This window comes from Tachyglossus aculeatus, chromosome 11 (genome assembly GCF_015852505.1).
Source record: "Tachyglossus aculeatus isolate mTacAcu1 chromosome 11, mTacAcu1.pri, whole genome shotgun sequence".
In the NCBI taxonomy this organism is placed as follows: domain Eukaryota; kingdom Metazoa; phylum Chordata; class Mammalia; order Monotremata; family Tachyglossidae; genus Tachyglossus; species Tachyglossus aculeatus.
Window position 1 is genome coordinate 59,370,053 of NC_052076.1, and position 20,458 is coordinate 59,390,510.

General features: G+C 43.0%; 1 protein-coding gene across 1 annotated transcript in view; it reads left to right on the forward strand.

Moving 5' to 3' along the window:
• The window catches only part of PEPD (peptidase D), a 291,828-nt gene that overhangs the window by 183,349 nt on the left and 88,021 nt on the right, over window positions 1-20,458 (forward strand). The gene's annotated exons all lie outside the window — the stretch shown is intronic.

The window sequence follows — 20,458 nt, forward strand, 5'->3', positions numbered from 1 at the left end:
TAGAAAATGAGAGTGCTGATTCAGTGAGGCACTTGAGTGGATCTGGTTTTGCGAGTGTAATGAAATAGAAGTCATACCTGAGTGCTCAGTGAGTACTTGGGAAGCACAAAACAAAGAAGTGATATTTTGTGTTCCCCCAAGCACTAGTGTAGTGCTCTGCATGCTGTAAGCACTTACTACCTAGCATTGATTGATTGACTGATAAATTCCTGTCTTAATGGAGCTTAATGGAAACATTGACTCCAGTGAAAAACAAAGCTCACACTCAATGACCATTGGTAAATTCTTATATTGCTAATAATAATAATAATGGCATTTATTAAGCACTTACTCTGTGCAAAGCACTGTTCTAAGCACTGGGGAGGTTACAAAGTGATCAGGTTGTCCCGGGGGGCTCACAGTCTTAATCCCCATTTTACAGATGAGGTAACTGAGGCCAAGAGAAGTTAAGTAACCTGTCCAAAGTCTCACAGCTGAAAATTGGTGGAGCTGGGATTTGAACCCATGACCTCTGACTCCAAAGCCCGTGCTCTTTCCACTGAGCCACGTGGCTTCTCTTTCCTAAGTTTGATCTTTCCTAAGTTTGGTCTGTCCAAAATAATGCAGGGACCAGAAATGGATTTTATTTTTCTCAATGAAAAGAAAGCTCCATGGAGAGGAGGCAGTTGTCTCATGAAATTGGCCATCCTTCTATGGATCAAAGCCACCCACTCTGCCCCCTGCAGCTTTTGGGGAAGGGCAGGGAGCTGAAGCTAACCCACCCCACTTCTTGATACCATTTGGGGGCTGGAAGTGGTGGGTGTAAATCAATCAAACATATTTATTGATTTTAATTTCTACCCGTGCTTGGTGTCCTTTCTCCTCCAACCGAGCTCTTGGCCAAGTCCAGGCAAAGGGAGTCAAGCAGGTATCCTTCTGCAACACCGTGACTGCCTGTCTGGGTCAGACCATATTATTCATTCATTCAGCCGTATTTATTGAGCGCTTACTGTGTGCAGAGCACTGTATTAAGTGCTTGGGAAGTACAAGTTGACAAAATAGAGACAGTCCCTACCCAACAGTGGGCTCACAGTCTAGAATATTAGATCCAGTCTAGAATATTAGATCACTGGATCTGGTTTTAGTGACTTAAAAAAAAAAGATGTGGGGAAATTGGAGCAGGTTGAGAGAAGAGCTGCAAATCAATTCAAGGGGGACGACTAAGAGGAAAAGAATTGGGGTTGGTTAGTATAGAGAAAGAGGACGAAGGGAGAGTCTCGGAGGCTCTGGGCAGGAGCACTGTATATATCAATAAAATTTATTGAGCACTTACTGTGTGCAAAGCACTTTACTAAGCACTTAGGAGAGTACAACGGAGCTGGTAGACACATTCCCTTCCCTTAGTGAGCTTACAGTCTAGTTTTAGCATTAGAACTGACTTTTGGCTCAAGTCTTCTGTAGGCTTTTTAAGATAAATTGAAGCTGGTTTTAGTATTCTAGCCCTGGCTCTGTGATCTAGACTTCATTCACTCTGGTAGCTGAACTAAACATATTTTCCCCTTACTTTCTCCATTTAAACGAAAAGAGGAAGCTTTTTATTATATCTTGAATTTAAAAATAGATCCACAAAGCATCCTTTATTTTGGTTTGTATTCTCTGGACATGGGCATGTTCGCCTAGATGAAAAAGCTAGCTCATTTTTTCAACTAGTCTCCAAATGTGAGACCATAAATTGGAAACACCTCCATAGGAGATAACTCAGCTGTTTCCAGGCAGGACTTCCCATCTGGATCCATGGCAGAAAGATTGTCACATTTCCCAGAAATCTGAGAACAAGGTTCATAAACACATCTGAAAATATTCCCAGCAGCATTTTCTAGTTAATCACTCAATATAGAGCCCTGCTTGGACCTGATCTGTTTTCTATAGGGTTATTTAAAATGAGCATTTGTTAATTCAAATGCATGTCCATGAAAATAAACCCTGAGTGGAAAGTTGAGCCCCATGCAATCAAGTTGTCCCTTTGCTTTGGGGAAAATAAAGAGAGGAAAAGAAAAATTTGAAGAAGTTTGTTGCAAGTTGCTCTCCTCTTGGGAGAAAAAATAATTTAAAATTATCACTATTGCGTGCATTTCCTAGAGTTGAAGATCACCAAGGTAGAGGCTACTCTCACTCTCCTGTAGCTTCTTTCCCTTCTTTCATAGAGTTATTATTTCTTGATAAAAAATAACATCAACTCCAGCTAAAGGTAGAGGGTTTATAAAGGGCTTGGACATTTTGCAAATGGTAAAGACTGCAATATTTTTGGACTGAGGTCATTTAGTCAACTTGCAGAACTGGGTAATAAATGTAAAAAAGAGTCATGGTTTAAGCTGAACTCTTTACTTGCCTTTTCATTATATCGAAATGTCAGTACCATTTTGGGACTGTTTTTGAGCCAGAAGATGCTAGAAAAAGATTTTAGTTAGTTTTTGCCACATCTGATTTGCAGGAACAAAAAGGTGCAAAGTGAGAATTTCTGAATCCAGACTCCCTCACTGTAGTTTCCATATGAAATTGGTGAAACATTTTGTGGATTCAGCTGCTCTGTGTTTATCGTGCCATTTTATTATGGCCCATCCTGCATTCTGAATTATGCACGATGTTTGTCAGTAAAGCAGCATTAAAAATAAGATGATTACTATGAAATGTGTGTAATTGTTTTGTAGCCTTATAATGAATGGAAATAACTGGAAATGACCCTATTCGATGATCTGATGCCCCCGTCTTCCACCTGGTCTCCTTAGCCTCTATAGGTCTCTTCATTTCCTTGGAGGAGGGTGTAAAATTTTGTAGTCACATGTAGACAGAACAAATCTCCTTCATGTGAACATACACAACCTTATTACGTGGATTGGAATAAGTCAGAAGACAAGAATGGCTCATTATGTGTCCTCTCTGCCCCTCTTCCCCCCCTCCCCGCCACTCTTCTTGCTGGTGTAGAGAGTAAATTATTATGATATTAATTGAAAATTGGTCCATGCAAGCTAGCAGGGTGGGGAGTTTTTAGCCTTTGGTAATTTCCTGCAATCCATCTAAATAGGATACACAGTGTATCACCACTCCATTATTCTGCTGATTGTGATGAGCTAGGAAGGGATAAACCAAACAATGAGATTTTGTGTCTTAGGAGTCCTGGGTTAGTGACTAATAGGATTAAAATATGATGCCCACATGTTAGTGGCAGATTATAATGCTGAATCGTACAAGTTATCCAGTACTGCTGTGGAAGCATCGTGGGGCGCACAGACCAGATCCTGAACAAGCTAGAAATTGTCCTGTGTTGTCTGATAACACCTAGGATTTACGGCTTAGTTTTTTTATCCAAAACCCAGATTTACAAGTGGGAGAAGGGAGCGAGCCCAGTCTCTTTAGAGATTTGGATCCCAGAGCCTCATAATAGGATGGAGAAGACCATCTCAAATGCTTCCAAAGTGTTTGCTGGATCTTTGGCAGAAGGAGAGAGCTCTTAGTTCATTTCCTCATGGACTCCTTTTAAGAATACCCAGGATCAGCCAGACAGCCCGAGGCCAATCTGTTGTTATATTCTCCCAAGCACTTGGTACAGTGCTCTGTACACAGTAAGTGCTCAGTAAATACAATTGACTGAGTGACTGCCTGACTGTTGCAGTGTCAGCGGAATTAATGAGGCCTGATCAGTCAGAACAGTTTATCTGTTAGAAGAGTGAAGTTCGCTCCTTTTGGAGTTTCAGAACTTGGGGACTCAATCTCTTTCCTGTCCCTTTATGTGAAGCTGTCGCCTGTGTTGTTATCTGTGGGTGCCAGTGTGAACACGTGGAGTTCATAGTTCATGCATCCTGTCTCTATTTGGCATAATAATAATAATAATAATGACACTTAATAATGATAATTGTAATTGTCATACTTAAGTGCTTCCTAAGTGCTTAAGTGAAGAGTTTTTGAGCAGCTGTGTGCAGCGCACTATACTAAGCATTGTTCATTTTGAGTGTCTGCCCTTAATAACAATCATAATAGTGGCAGTAATTTGTCGAAGGTCACACAGCTGGCATGCGGCAGAGCCTGGGATTAGAGCCCAGGTCCTCCGATTCTCATGGCCGTGCTCTTTCCACTAGGTCTCACCACTTCTCATGAAAAGCTCATGAGTTCTAATGCAATTCTGCCCCTCAAGTGCTGTTTATCTTTCTTCTAGTCACTTAATATCTTTAGGCTTTAGTTTCCTCATCCATAAAACAGGACTATCCTTCCTTGCAGAAATGTCCTGGATAATAACCAATCCTAATGTAGTAGTAGAAAAAAAAGTGTTTAAATGCTCTCTGTCATTTTCTACTAGTAGTGGTCCCAAAAACAAGTTCACAGGAAGAGATCTACACTTATATTGTTGGGAGAAAAAATTCCATCCAGCCTTATATTCAGGGGTAAAAGATTCCTTGGATGGCAGATAAAATATAAGAATTCGGACCTCTCAGTGACTTGATCTTGGCAGGTCATCATCAGTGGTATTTACTGAGTGCTTATTATGTGCAGAATTCTGTACTAAGCACTTAGGAGAATACAGAACAACCAAGTTGGTAGACATGTTCCCTGCCCATGGCAAGATTACAATCTACAGTCCATTTGGTGAGCATTTACTGAGGACCAAATATTTAGGAAAGTACATCAAAGGCACAAGACCCACTCCCTCCCCACAGGAAGCTTACAATTTATGCTATAAAAAGTGCCTGCCTATTCTTTCAGTTTATCCACTCATGGGAACATGTCTAAAAACTCTGTTGTACTCTTTCAAATGCTTAGCACAGTGGTCGGGCATAGTATGCATTCGATAAATACCACTGATTGATTGTCGTCACCACCAAGGCACTTCTGGCCTCCCATAGCAGGTCTGTGAAATGCATTTTGACATCAAAACAATCCATGCGCTTGGAATGACACTTATGACAAAACAGTACTTCATATACAAGGGCATAGCTTTTAAATTTGTATTGCATGTTTTGAACAACTAGATCAATGTGGTCTACCAAACTGCAGCTATTTTCATAAATCATGTAGCATTAATATGATCTGAAAGGTCATGCAAGCAAACCAATAAACCTCTATCCATCACGAATCATGTCGTTATAGAAACTCCCACTCAGTATTCCACGTGGTGGTAAAACCTAAACTTTGCACCCTAACTATATTGTCAAATCAATGCGCTGCAGACACGTCCCAGGGTGATGGGAACATAAATCAGCCAAGCCACAACTACCCTGTCAGAAATCATGTGATGAGGTTTTTGGAAGCTGCCGGTAGCTCAGATGGCAATTTGGAATTCAAGGCTGAGCCTCTCCGTGGCATTAACCCTCCATGCTAGGCCTCGGAGCAGCTCAGCTACTATCCTGACATTTGTATCCCCTGCATTTCTAATAATAATGATGATGATGGTATTTGTTACATGCTTACTGTGATCCTAGCACTCTTCTAAGCACCGGAGTAGATACAAGGTAATCAGGTTGGACACAGTCCCTGTCCCATTGTAATTCCCAAGCACTTAGTACAGTGCTCTGCACACAGTAAATGCTCAGTAAATGATTGAATGAATGAATGAATGTGAGACTCACAGTCTTAATCCCCCTTTTACAGATGAGGTGACTGAAGCCCAGAGAAGTGAAGTGACTTGCCCAAATGGCAGGGCTAGGACTAGAACCCAGGTCCTTCTGACTCCCAGGGCCATGCTGTAGCCACTAGGCCATGCTGCTTCCCTGAGAGCCTACACTGTTTTTAACTGAACTGTTTTCAACTACTACATAGGCAAAGAGGGGGATGAAAGAGAAGGGCAAAGTGAAGAAAAAGGGATGGGGGAAAAGGAGAAAGGGGAATGGAGGGAAGGGGAAAGGGGGAGCAAGGACTTCCCATCACCCCTGCCACCACCAATGCCATCTCCATTTCCTCTGCCACCTCAGCCAGGTCCTGATGGAGATGAAACCCTACATCAATCACTCAATAAATGGTGCTTATTAATAATAATGATGGTATTTGCTAAGTGCTTACTATATGCCAAGGACTGTTCTAAGCACTGGGATAGATACAAGGTTGTCCCAGGTGGGGCTCACAGTCTTCATCCCCATTTTCCAGATGAAGTAACTGAGGCACAGAGAAGTTAAGTGACTTGCCGAAAATCACACATCTGACAAGGGGTGGAGCCAGGATTAGAACACATGACCTCTGACTCCCAAGCCCGTGCTCTTTCCATTAAGCCATGCTGCTTATATAGCACTTACTGTGTGCAGAGCGCTGAGCTAAGCACTTGGAAAAACACAATACAACAGAGTTGGTAGACACTAACCCTGCCAATCAAGGTGCTTACAGTCTGAAGGAGGAGTCAGGCCTGGAAGAGAATGATGTTGGGGACAATGGCACCGCACCCCCCCCCCACCATCACCCTACTACTGCCACTCCTCCTTCCAAAATTGCTGCTACTTGAGGGGTTGCTTCTCACCCCCCAAGCAAGAAGTGGGACTCCTAATGGGCCCTGCCATTAAAGTCCCGGAACAAAAGGATTTTACAGTCCCACCACTTCAAGGCATCTTTTCCCTCTGGAGGAAGTGTTTTCTAATCATTATAAATTTCCTGAGGGCAGAGACTGGGTCTCTTCCCAATTGTACTTTCCCAAACATTTAGTGCTGTAGTCCATCTATAAATATTAGTAATCGTCTTGGCCATTTGCATAGTCCAGGCTTCCAGAATATCCCAAGTTGGGACACAGGAGGTTAGAGAGCAGGGCAAGAAACAGTGTGGCTTAGTGGACAGAACATGGGCCTGGGAATTAGAAGGACCTGGGTTCTAATCCTGGCTCTGCCATGTGTCTGCTCTGTGACCTTGGGCAGGTCACTTCAATGACCTCATCTGTAAAATGGGGATTAGTACTTGCACATTAGCCACATGTGCAAGATGGACTTTGTCCAAATTGGTTAGCTTGTATCTACCCCAGTGCTTAGTACAGTTTCTGGCACATAATTAGCACTTAGAAATACCATAATATAAAAAAAGGAAACCCAATTCCTTGTCTCCTCCTGTCAATGTCTCCCGGACCTAGGCAGTGGTTTGCAACCTCCCTCGAAGTAAACATTCACATCCATCTCCCTGGAGCAGCTGTGGAGGCTAATTTGATCAGCCCAAGCTCTTTGATGTTAATCCTGGGCTCATATTTGTGATTTTATTTCTAGTGCTAACTTTGAAATATATCCAGTAGAATAATTATGAGTTTATTACAGTCAATTTATTATGTAGCATTTAGTACAACATGTTGTGTTGATTACTGTTATTGCCAGATTGCTGAAGGCATTTATAATCCATTGTTTTATTGAAATTGATCTGCTGGGTTCCTACCATGTTCATCAAATAATAAATCACTCTGTTAGCCCAACATAAAAGCCACGTTACTTCATAGTATTGAAAGGAACCCAATTTTAAGCCCAGAACCAAGAAAATATTCCTGCAGCTAAATGTCTCAAAGAAAAATGTGTTTATTACTAGATTCAGGATAGTCTTTTCTCTGTGTGTTAAGAACAGCACCAGGTATCTGCCTTCATTCAATCTTTTGATAAATGTGCTCCGGAAAAATTTTGACATTTAGTTGGGAAGCTATTGGGGCTGACTTTCTACTCTTCAGCTCTGAATAACACATTTTATGAGTTTATTTCTCTATTCTTTCGTTGCATATTCCTTAAATAGTTTTGCAGTGTTCAGTTACTGAATTATTTTGCATTTACATGGGAAGGGAAATGTTTAGGATGTAAGTCTAAGATTCCTTGACAAAAGGAGGGAGCCCCCAAACCCCTTACATAAGCCCTCCAATCCTAGGGGTTTACTCTCACTGCTTTTTCGTTTTGAAGTACTAAATGTATTGACGTGTGTGTGTGTGTATGTGTGCGTCTCTGCTTCCTCTCCTCCAACAATAGAGGCATCCTTTTGTATAGGTTATTTTTTCAGGACAAAAATGATTCACAATTTGATGATGATGGTGGTAATGCCAATGACATTGGTACTTACCAAAATATCTCACCACTTGGGCTCAGTTAATGCTTCAAAATTATAGTATTCTGTAGAATTTATCACTTACTCCCTTTAAAGAGCTTTCCCAATATGAATTCTGAAAGCACCCAATCACCACCATTAATGAAAGGTTGAGACCAGATGAAAGATAATGAGAAGGAAGGAGAAGATAATGACACCAGAATTAGAATGACTTGAGTCAGGGCCTAGATGATGGTAAATGAGGGGGAATGTAAGAAGTTGCTCATCCAGTGCCCTCTGAAAGGCATCCATCAGGTTGCAGTTACTGGAACTGGGTAGTTTTAGCTGTCGCAAGAACCCAGTCAATCAGTGGTATTTATTGAATGCTTACTGCACTGTAATAAGCTCGTGGGAGAGTACAATTGAGTAAGTAGCCATAATCCCTGCTCTCAAGGGAATGACAATCTAGTGGGACAGACAATAAAATCAGTTTCAGGTAGGGGAGGCAACTGAGATGTTAAGGTTATGTCTGTAAGTTAAAAATAATAATAATAATTTTGATATTTATTAAGCTTTTTCTATGTGCCAAGCACTGTTTTAAGTTCTATTCTAAGATACAAGGTAATCAAGCTGGACATAGTCCCTGTCCCACTTCGGTCTCACAGTCTAAATCCCCATTTTTCAAATGATGTAACTGAGGCACAGAGAAGTTAAGTGACTTGCCCAAGGTCACACAGCAGACAAATTGCGGAGCCGGGATTAGAGCGAATGACCCCTGACTCTCAATCCCCTGCTCTTGGCACTAGGCCATGCTGCTTCGCCAGTTCTGTGAATGAGAGGGACTGGGGTGGGTGCTTAGGTACTGTGGACTCAAGTGCTGATGTGACAGAAATGAGGGAAGATGAGAGATTAGGCAGCAAAGGCTTCCTAATTTTATTAGGATTTTGAAAATGGGGATAGTGATGGTCCATTGGACATGAAGCGGGTCGGAGTTTCAGGCAGGAAGGAAGGCATGAGCAAGAAGGGGTTGACGGGCAAGAGAGAGATGAGATTGAGGCACAGTAAGTAGGTGGGTTTTAGAGGAGTAAAGTGTGCAGGATGCATTGTAATCATTCACATTTATGGAACACTTACTGTGTGAAGAGCACAGCATTTAGTGCTTGGGAGACTACAATATAACTATAAACAGACACATTACCTGCCCACAACACATTTACTGTCTTGAAGGAGAAACAGAAGTTAATATAAAAAAGTGAATTACGTATATATACATAAAGCTGTGGGGCTGGGCGTGGGTAAGTGAATAAAGGGAGCAAATCAGGGTAACGCAGAAGGGAGTAAGAGAAAAGGAAATGAGGGCTTAGTCAGGGAAGGCTTCTTGGAGATGTGCTTCAATAAGGCTTTGAAGGTGAGGAGAGTCATTGTCTGTCAGATATGGAGAGAGAAGGTCCAAGCCAAAGGCAGAATGAGAGCAAGAGGTTGGTGGCAAGATAGTAGATTGGGATTAGAGGAGTGAAGTATGTGTGAGCTGGGTTGTACTCTTCCAAGTGCTTAGTACAGTGCTTTGCACACAGTAATTGCTCAATAAATATAGTAGAATGAATGAATCGTAGAAGAGTAGCAAGGTGAGATAGTGGGCAAAGGGATTGAGTGCCTTAAAGTTGATAGTAAGGAGTTTATGTTTGATAAAGAGGTGGATGGGCAATCACTGGAGATTCTTGAGGACTGGCCTGAACTGAGGTTCTTGAGTTCAGACATGGTCTGAACATTTTTTTTTGGAAAAATGATCCGGGCAGCAGAATGAAGCATGGACTGGAGTAGGGAGAAACGGGCGGCAAGGAAGTCAGCAGGGAGACCGATATGGTAATCAAGAAGGAATAGGATAAGTGCTTGGATTAATGTGGTAGCACCTTGGATGGAGAGGAAAGGTTGGAATGTAGGCATGTTATAAAGGTTGAACAGGCAGAATTTAGTGATAGATTGAATATATGGGTTGAATGAGAGAGAGGAGTCAAGAATAATGCCAAGATTATGGGTTTGTGAGACTGGAAGGATGCTGGTGCTGTCTGCTGTGATGGGAAAATCAGGAGGCGGGTAGTAGTGGTACCATTTTTGTAGAAAAATGATCTGGGAAGAAGAGTGAAATGCAACCCGGGAATCACTTCTGAGCTATGCAACTGGGCACAGGAGCCAAGGCAGAGGGAGCATACTGTTGAAAATAAAAATACTGGCCATAAAGGTGCCCAATGCCATATCTGTACTGGGCAAGGGATAGACCATTTGAAAATTGGACCACTAGCCATTCTAGCCATCGGTCAATCAGTCAAACCATATTATTGAGCACTTAATATGTGCAGAGCACTATATTAAGTGCTTGGGAGAGTACAATATAACAATAGACACATTCTCTGCCACATGATGGAATTTTTCAGCATCAGAATTTCAACCTAATACAGCAAGGTGTGAAGATGCAGCATGGCTCAGTGGAAAGAGCATGGGCTTTGGAGTCGGTGGTCAAGGGTTCAAATCCTGGCTCCACCAATTGTCAGCTGTGTAAGTTTGGACAAGTCACTTCACTTCTCTGTGCCTGTTACCTCATCTGTAAAATGGGGGTTAAGACTGTGAGCTCCCCGTGGGACAACCTGATCACCTTGTAGCCCCCCTCCAGTGCTTAGAACAGTGCTTTGCACATAGTAAGTGCTTAATAAATGCCATCATTATTATTATTATTATGTATGCTCAGTCTGGAGCTAAATTATTCATAATCTGCTTTGGGGAAAGTATGAGGCAACTGGAGTGTTTCTTTATAGTCCAGTGAAGGTATACTAGCTTGTCTTACATTCATGCTTCCTATATTTGCTTGCACCCCTCGTTTCGAAAATCCAATTTGAAAATCCAACTGAATTTCTAGAGATAGAACCTGTGTGGTTCTGGAAGCTACTACATGATCCATCCCTCAGATTTTATACCAGGATTGCTGCAAAATCTTACTGCTAGGTGGCATCTCTATTTTTTGCTCATTTGTTCCTCAGGAAGCCATTGAGGGCAGGAGGGGGTTATGATACTTAAATCATCCTCAGTAAGGGGCCTTTTGCCCTATTCTTTAAAATAATCAGAGAAGGTGTTTCTGGGTTCTGCCACGGTCAATGAGCAAAGCAGGTAGCCATTGATCTCCAGGAAAGATTGACATGTGTTTTCCTGACAAATCTGTTTCCAATATGTGTAGAGGTACTTTCATCTTCCCTTTGTTCTGAGCAATAGAAAATGCTATTTGTAAAAAAATAAAAAAATATTCAGAGCCCAGTGTAAGTCTCTGATCAAAATTAAATTGGCTTCTCCTTGTCCTGATCTGGCACTCAGGATAATTCCAAGATGCCTGCCATCTCTCTTCTGTATCAGCAGGATTTACAAGAACACATAGCTGTGGGGTAGGAGGAGGAGCAGGGGAGGTTAGATTTTTCCATCCAGTCAGTATAGCCTTGTGGAAAGAACATGAGCCTGGGTGTTAGAAGACCTGGTTTCTCTAATCCTGGTTCTGCCATTTATCTGCTGAGTGACTTTGAATAACTCACTTAACTTCTCTGTGCCTGTTGCCACATCTGTAAAATAAGGATTCATTGCCTGTTCTCTCTCCTACTTTGGCTGTTAGTCCCAGGTTGGACAGGGAACACACCCAACTTGGTTATCTTGTGTGTACCCCAGCACTTAGAACAGTGTTTGGCACATAGGAAGTGCTTAGCAAATACCCACAATTAATTATGGTATTTATTAAGCACTTACTATGTGCCAGGCACTGTACTAAGCACTAGGCACTGTACCACAAGTTATTATTAAGCTTTGTTACATCTTTACCCCTGGATTTACTTGCCTGCTTCCTGTTCTTCAGACCTTAAGCCCAGGGTAGGATTCAGGTATTTGACCCGTACTTCCCCAACTTCCCCCTCCCCCTTTCTATATGACATCATTATATGATGTTCTCCATGCACATAACATAATTACATCATATGCAACACTTTGCAAAAGAGTACTTCTCTGTTTCCAGTCAATTAATGAATGGTAATGATTATGGTATTTCTTAAGTGCTTACTACGTGCCAAGCACTGTTCTTAGCACTGGGGTAGATACAAGATAAGCAGGTTGGACGAGTTTACAGTCTAGTGGGGAAGACAGGCATTCATATAAATAAGCAGAAGGTAGAGGGAGTTGGGGAAAGAGGGCTTAATCGGGGGAGGCCTTTTGGAAGAGGTATGACCTTAATAAGACTTTGAAGGTGGGGAAAATGGTGGTCTGGTGTCATGGAGGAAAAGGAAGTTCCACACCACCTCCACCACCTCCAAAGCTGTCCCTCAACTGAAATTTCAGGGACCCAGGCATATTCTCTTTCTCTGTGAAGGATGTGGTGTGGCCATCTTAGAGAGGATCCTTGTGACTCCATCTTTGACAAGGGCCCCAGCCACCTTTGAGAAAGACTGCATCGTGGGACAGTACCCTGAGGCTGTGTCTCACTTCATCTCCTCTCTGAAGTCAGTCCTGGTTAGCTCTGACCAAAGCCACTGTGCTGTGGGTCCAGAAAGCCCTGTTTGTGGTTGCCATTTCAGGATCATTTCACCTCTAACCACCATTTAACCTCCAAGAAACAGTACCCCAAAGTTTTTTTTTTTTTTTTGTACTTATTGTTGCCCATGCCTTTTTTGTTCTTTTGTGGGGTTTTTTTTTATTATTTTTACCTTTTCCTTCTGTTTGTCATCAATCCCCTCTTCATCTGACTACTCCCTGCCCCTTATTCTTAGATTGTGAATTCTGGAGGCCAGAGACCTTGTCATTCATTCATTCATTCAATCGTATTTATTGATCACTTACTGTGTGCAGAGCACTGTACTAAGTTGGCAACATATAGAGATGGTCCCTACCCACCAACAGGCTCACAGTCTAAAAGGGGGAGACAGACTTGTCTAACCTTCAAACTTGTGTTTTTCTCAGGACTTAGCACAGTTCTTTGCAAACTATGGACATTTTGTAAGGGAGGGAGTGGGAGATCTGGAAATGAAGGCTTAGCCGGGGAAGGCTCCTTGGAAGAGATGTGCTCATAATGAGGCTTTGAAGGTGCGGAGAGTGATGGCTTGTTGGGTATGAAAAGAGAGGGCATTCCAGGTGAGAGGTAGGACGGGGTGAGGAGTCGGCAGCAAGATAGATGAGCTGGAGATACAGTGATTAGGTTGATTATGTATGCGGGCTAGGTTGTAGTAGTTAATCAGGGAGATAAGGTAAGAAGGGACAAGCTGATGGAGTATTTTAAAGCCGAAGGTAAGGAGTTTCCATTGAATGCAGAAGTGGACGGGCAACCACTGGAAGTTCTTGAGGAGTGAGGAAACATGAACCAAATGTTTTTGGAGAAAAATGATCCAGGGAGCAGAGCGAAGTCTGGACTGAAGTGGGGAGAGACAGGAGGTAGGGAGGTCAGCAAGAAGGCTGATACAATAATTAATAATTGGGGTGTTTGTTAAGCACTTACTATTTGCCAGGCACTGTACTAACCACTGGGGTGGATACAAGAAAATTAGGTTGATTCAATCCTTATCCCACATGGGGCTCACAATATTCATACCCACTTTACAGATCAGGTAACTGAGGCACAGTGAAGTGACTTGTCCAAGTCACACAACAGACAAGTGGTGGAGCCAGAATTAGAAGCCAGGTCCTTCTAGACTCCCAGGCCCATACTGTGTCCACTAGGCAATACCGCTTCTCATTATTGTTATCATTATCATTATTATTTGTAGCATCACCTCCCCTTTCCAGTATCAGCTGTGGGACTGCAGAGAGGGAGGAGGGGAAAGACCAGGGCTGGGTGGAGACAACAGGTATTGCTGTGCACTAGATTGCCGTAGATGTTCCCCTGCCTGGCCCCTACAATTATCATCATCCTCAGTAGTATTTATTGAATGCTTACTGTGTGCAGAGCACTGTACTAAGAGCTTGGGAGACTACAGTACAACAGAATAGGCAGGCGCTTCCCTACCCTCAAACAAGTTTACAGTCTAGAGTCCACTTATTGAGCATCTACTGGGGACCAAACATTTGGGAAAGTATAACAGAAGGGGGATGGGGATGGAGCTGAAGCTGAGAGGTAGGGGTGATTGAGTTCAGGGAGCCAACGAAAGAGGGGGCCAAGTTTGAGGGGGAGGGTGTGTGTGTGTGTGTGTGTGTGTGTGTGTGTGTGTGTGTGTGTGTGTGTGTGTTGGCAGGCAGAAAAGTGAGGGAAATAAATGGGGGTGGGAGGAATTTTTCAGTATAATTTTTACTTACCTGTAGTGCCCCATTCTCATGCCTGGGCTTGTTCTGGACTGGAACCTAACAAATTACACATATGTCTCGGGGGAAAAACATATTTCACAACATGGACGTTCACAGTGTATGCACGTTTTCCAGGAACATGCAGGTATTTTGTGAGGTATACCTGTAAAGCATATATGTGGCTATATAAAACAAGGAAGTAGTGATATTTAAGATCCGCAGATTGATTTTTGACCCTAAATGTGCATAGGCTCCAGATTTATTCTGTCAAGGGTTTTTAAGCTTCTCAATCAGTCAACGGTATTTATCGAGCACTTACTTTGAAAAGAGCACTGTACTAAATGCTTGGAAGCACCACAGTTGTTAGACACCCTCTCAAGGAGCTTGCATATCTAGCAGGGGAGACAGACGTTAAAATAAATTCCAGGTAAGGGAAGAAATCGAGGGTGAGGATATGTACATAAATGCTGTGGGGGTGAGGATGGGGAATACGAATGCTTAGGAGTGGAACTAAATGCATGGGTGAGGCAGGAGAGATGGAAAGTGGCGGGGGGTGGATGGACAGGCAGATGAGAGTTTAGTCACGGTAGGCTTCTGGAGAAGGTATGATTTCAGTAGGGCTTTGGAGATGGGGAGAGTGCTGGTCCATTGGATATGTAGGGAACAGAGTTTCAGGCTGAGGGGAGGGTACTCTATTTATTACTCTATTTATTTTATTTGTACATATTCTGTTTATTTTGTTAATATGTTTTGTTCTCTGTCTCCCCCTTCTAGACTGTGAGCCCACTGTTGGGTAGGGACTGTCTCTATATGTTGCCAACTTGTACTTCCCAAGCTCTTAGTACAGTGCTCTACACACAGTAACCACTCAAGAAATACATTTGAGTGAATGAATGAGGAAGGGGTCAAAAGTGGGTGAGGCTAGAGGTGAGCATTTTAGAGGAGGGAAGTGTATGGGCTGGGTAACGGTGGGATAGGAGTGAGGAAGGGGGAGGGAACTGATTGGGTGCTTTGAATCCGATGGTGAGGAGTTTCTGCTTGATGCAGCAGTAGACGGATAACAGTGATAGTTTTCGAGGAGTGGTAAGAAATAAACAGCAGTTTTTGTTTGTTTTGAAAAGCAATCCAAGTAGCAGAGCGAAGACTGGAAGGAGAGAATAGAGGCAGGGAGGTCGGTGAAGGGGCTGATGCAGTAATCAAAATAGGATAGGGCAAGCGCTTGAGCCAGGATTACGGGAATTTGTATGAGTGTTTGTGATGGTGATGCCAAAGTCATTTTATGATAACTACCAAAGCTATTTTTATTTTAATTCTTTAAGCTGCAAAACTGAAATTCACTTCCTTTTTTAGGGTCCACATTTACCTTAAAGGCCAATTTCATCACCTTTGGATTACTGTGAAAGTTTCAGTAATGATTTGTCTTGATTTAAAAACCCACTAAAATATTATGTACTGAACTTTCTAATAAGACAAAGACAAATTTTCTGCTAACTGTGCCTTTTAACTCTTCTGTGGCTGCCATGTAGACCTATTGCAGACCATTCATTCTCAGTCTCTTTTGCAGGCTCCTCCTCCCCCTCCCATCCCCTTACTGTGGGGGTTCCCCAAGGTTCAGTTCTTGGTCCCCTTCTGTTCTCGATCTACACTCACTCCCTTGGTGACCTCATTCGCTCCCACGGCTTCAACTATCATCTCTACGCTGATGACACCCAAATCTACATCTCTGCCCCTGCTCTCTCCCCCTCCCTCCAGGCTCGCATCTCCTCCTGCCTTCAGGACATCTCCATCTGGATGTCAGCCCACCACCTAAAACTCAACATGTCCAAGACTGAACTCCTTGTCTTCCCTCCCAAACCCTGCCCTCTCCCTGACTATCCTATCATTGTTGACGGCACTACCATTCTTCCCCTCTCACAAGCCCGCAATCTTGGTGTCATCCTCGACTCCGCTCTCTCATTCACCCCTCACATCCAAGCCATCACCAAAACCTGCCGGTCTCAGCTCCGCAACATTGCCAAGATCTGCCCTTTCCTCTCCATCCATACCGCTACCCTGCTCGTTCAAGCTCTCATCCTATCCCGTTTGGACTACTGCATCAGCCTTCTCTCTGATCTCCCATCCTCGTGTCTCTCCCCACTTCAATCCATATTCATGCTGCTGCCCGGATTGTCTTTGTCCAGAAATGCTCTGGGCATGTTACTCCCCTCCTCAAAAATCTCCAGTGGCTACCAATCAATCTGCGCATCAGGCAGAAACTCCTCACCCTGGGCTTCAAGGCTGTCCATCACCTCGCCCCCTCCTACCTCACCTCCCTTCTCTCCTTCTACTGCCCAGCCCGCACCCTCCGCTCCTCTGCTGCTAATCTCCTCACTGTGCCTCGTTCTCGCCTGTCCCACTGTTGACCCCCGGCCCACGTCATCCCCCTGGCCTGGAATGCCCTCCCTCCGCACATCCGCCAAGCTAACTCTCTTCCTCCCTTCAAGGCCCTACTGAGAGCTCACCTCCTCCAGGAGGCCTTCCCAGACTGAGCCCCTCCTTCCTCTCCCCCTTGCCTCCCTTCTCCATCCCCCGGTCTTACCTCCTTCCCTTCCCCACAGCACCTGTATATATGTTTGTACATATTTATTGCTTTATTTATTTTACTTGTACATATTCTATTTATTTTATTTTGTTAATATGTTTGGTTTTGTTCTCTGTCTCCCCCTTCTAGACTGTGAGCCCACTGTTGGGTAGGGACTGTCTCTATATGTTGCCAACTTGTACTTCCCAAGCGCTTAGTACAGTGCTCTGCACACAGTAAGTGCTCAATAAATACGACTGATTGATTGATCGATTGAATCAGGTGTGTTATGCGTGAGTCCAGGAGAGGGCACTGTTGTCAAACAAAAAGGAAAAAAAATTGCCCAAAGAGCTTATTGTATGGAGTTTTTCCCTTGATCAGCCTACTTGAATTTTTGGATTTCCAACACATTAAATGCTAGTAATAAGGGGACATCTTAAACCCTGTTTAAATGAGGATTTGTCTTCTAGAAAGAATAGCCCAAAATCTCACCTGTGGGAGCTCTGAAATTACACCTGCGAAGCACGAAGCCCCTAATTTAGGATCTCAAAATTGCGTTACACCTCACAAACTGCCAGCTAGGTCATAGATCAAGAAATTGAGGTTCAGAGAGGCTGAGGGATTCAGTCGTCACTCTAACCATTACTCCTTGCTACCTTTGCTCAACTTGCAGCATAGTTACCTCACGCTGTTGTTAATTTTATCAATCAATCAATCGTATTTATTGAGTGCTTACTGTGTGCAGAGCACTGCACTAAGCGTTTGGGAAGTACAAGTTGGCAACATATAGAGACGGTCCCTACCCAACAATGGGCTCACAGTCTAGAACTACTACTACTATCATGACTATTAATCAATCAGTGCTTCTCATTGAGTGCTTACAGGGTGTAGAACAGTGTCCTAAGATCTTGGAATACTACAGTACATAATAAAGTCAGTTGAAATGTTCCATGCCCACAACGAGCTTACAGGGTAGTGGACAAATATATGACACTTATGTATCTGTCCGTATTTTATATTAGTGTCTCTCTCCCCCTCTAGACTGGAGGTTCCTTGTGGGCAGCAAACATGTATACCAACTCTGTTATATTGTACTCTCCCTAGTGCTTAGTACAGTGTTCTGTACACAGTTTGTACTCAATAAGTGCAATTGATTGATTGCCAAGTTTACAGTCTAGAGGTTTATCACATTCTATTAATGTCAGTATTAGTATTTATGGCATGTATTAAGTTCTTATGTTTTGCAGGATCCTATACTAAGGGCTGTGGAGAGGTACTAGGGTATTCATTCAGACATGGTCCCTAATCCCAGGTGGACTCACTCAAGCAGGGGCAAATTGTCTCCAGACAGCAGAGAAAGAAATGATCGAGTACAAATTAGCCAAAATCTAGCTGGAAAAATCATCGCAATGTTGCTGGGAGGGAATATTCATCATACTACTCATGCTTAAACTTTATTTTTAGTTTATATTCTTTATAGATTTAACATTCAAAATATTCATTTACAGGTACTTAGTACTGGATCGCCTGCCTGGCTCGTTTCATGATCATGTTGGAGCTGTTTAGTCTTAAATAACAATGTTATGAAGGGGTTTGGAGGAATAATTTTTTTTGACTCTGCATGCAAAGCACAGGGATTCTCTTTGCCTAACCAAACATACTGATTTTAGGCCATCAGTGTTATTTTCTAATTGATTCCTTGAAAATGGCTGTCTTGAGGTTTTGTTCCTTGCCTACCTCCTAGGAATTGTATGTTAATTCCACAAATGCAAACAGTATAAAAAATGATGGAAAATGAACTGTACGTTGGGAAATGCAGCTATTGAATGGATTCCCTGGCGGGGTTAGAGAAGCTCTTCCCATCCATACTGGCTAAACCATATTCTGCATCTGTACATGGCTCTCAATGTACAAGAGTTTCAAATCAAAGCAGAGGTCCCCGGGGACTCCAGGAAGTCACCGCAAAACCTTTCATTGGCTTATCATTGCACTTTTTCATCTAAAATTCAATTTTATCTGGGAATAGCAAGTAATTTTGCTTCCTTTCTTCCTATAGTATTAACTTTGTTAAAGCACTGTAGAGTCTTCTTTTTTGTGTCGTTTTAGTACACTGCAAACTGCAGTGGAGTGACTCGGCATCCAGGAGAATTGCTTTTACTATTCAACTTTATACCTGAAGAGTAGATAAAGCATGATATAGAACATTAGGAAAGGTTGTTTATGTACACTCTTTTTTAATGGCATTTGTTAAGCGCTTATTATGTCCCAGGCACTGTACTGAGTACTGAGATAGATACAAGCTAATCAGGTTGGACACAGTCCATGACCCACATTGGGCTCATAGTCTTAATCCTGATTTTACCAATGAAGTAACTGAGGCACAAGGTCACACAGCAAGCACGTGGCAAAGCTGGGATTAGAACTCAGCCCCCCTGTCTCCCAGGTCCATGGTCTAACCACGAGACCAAACTGCAGTATATAATTTCCATTACGCATTGTCATTATATAGCACAGGTAATGATATTTTTTTATCCCAACATTTGCTTATGCTTGTTTCTCCCATTCGATGCAGTACAGTTGGCGATAAGCTCTGGCCTGGTATTTTGCAAGCCTCTTAAGGACTCTTTCTCTACTGAGCTGCATTACTGAATCCTCACTGCCCCCATCATGTTCAACTTGAACCGATAGTTACGCTGTTATGTTAGAGTTGCCTAGCAACCAGAGGGGCAAAATTTAGGTAGCCTTGTCCACGTTCCGCTCTCGTACCAGAAGTTGTTGTCGTATTTAATGGAATGTCGTCTGCTGGAGGGGCCTCACTGAGATGATTAGATCCCTCGTGCTCCCTCAAGGCACTGTGGACTTGCCTCTCGCTGGCAGTTACAGACATGGTTTGAGAACTTTTGGGCAACGTCTTACAGCAATGGGTTGGGTTTTTTTAATTTGTATTTTTAAGTGCTTACTACATGCCAGGCACTGCACTAAGTACCGGGGTAGATGTAAGCTAATCAGGTTGGACACAGTCCATGTCCCTCACGGGGCTCACTCTAGTAATCTTTACAGATGAGGAATGTGAGGCACAGGGCAGCGAAGTAACTTGCCTAAGGCTACAGAGCAGACTAGTGGCAAACCAGGATTAGAACCCAGGGCCTCTGACTCCCAGGCCGGTGCATTAACTGCCACACTGTTCCTGCCTCGACTTCATTCCTGGCCAGTCTCCACAGGCCTTGTCTTCAGTGAGACTGGCAGATCTGGATGTTACAATATGCACACCAGACTTCTGCATAAGATGATTTCCCCAGGAAGCGGATGGGGTTAACTGTATGGAATGCCAAAAAGGATCATGAGATGTCTGCTTTAAAAAAAAAAATAGCTGGGGTGGTGTGGGCATGACACTGACTCATTACTTATCTCCTGTCCGCTCAGTGTGGGAAGAGTGTGTAAAAGAGCAACCTGATAGTGTTTACAGTAAAAATCAATAATCAAAAGTCTGACTCTTCACCTACTTCTGTGGTGGCCAACGTTTGTTGGGAGGACTTTGGAACATACTGTATATACCGTATACTACCTGGATATGAGTCATTTGGGTCCTTATTTTATGACTAGAGAATTAAC